This window comes from Alosa pseudoharengus, unplaced genomic scaffold (assembly GCF_046254945.1).
Source record: "Alosa pseudoharengus isolate Yale_2024_CS ecotype anadromous, Long Island Sound unplaced genomic scaffold, YU_APseudo_1.1 YU_APseudo_1.1_scf_2, whole genome shotgun sequence".
NCBI classification, from domain to species: Eukaryota; Metazoa; Chordata; class Actinopteri; order Clupeiformes; family Clupeidae; genus Alosa; species Alosa pseudoharengus.
In genome coordinates this window covers 17,321,499-17,322,133 of record NW_027468663.1, presented here as the reverse complement: position 1 = coordinate 17,322,133, position 635 = coordinate 17,321,499, and positions in this window count along the sequence as shown.

Here is a 635-nt window from a genome sequence, read left to right as displayed (position 1 = left end):
TGCGAAAAGTGTGTTTGAAACCGTTACGTAGGAGTGATTGCAAAGAATACATCCTCGTTGCATTCCTCCCCAGGGGTGTGTTAGTGTGGCACCAGCTCCGTTCCTCAGCAACAGTAGAATGTCCGCTACTGTTGCTTCACGTGACTGCAGTTGAAGCTGGTAGAGTGAGCCAGGGCTCTCTCTCTCTCTGCTCTCTCTGCAGCTGTTGTTGTCTGAAGGTGCAGGATCCAGTTAATTGTTAGTGCTGTAAATTATGACTGGGGCAAAAAGCCTTAAGGATATGCACCTCAGTTCTGTGAGAAATCAAACTATGAGAGAATTTACCACTACGGGGAATCAAGTGAAACAGTTGATGCAAATAAACTGCAGCAAAATGGGAGGGAAATCTTAAATGCTGGAGTTGTGAAGGGAAAATGAAACCCTAGAGGAGTGTGAAGCATAAAAAAGGCAAGGTCCCTGAAAAAGGCAGCACTCCTAACAAACGTAAACTCAGGTGCAGAAAAGAAGCTGTGATCGAAGCTAATGGTGTCTTCTGGTCAAAGGTGATTTACTGTGTCTGTCATATTGTGCGGAGTTTGCATATCACCCACTGTGGGCTTTTAGAGTGATTTGCATATTCAGCTGTACAGGTTTTA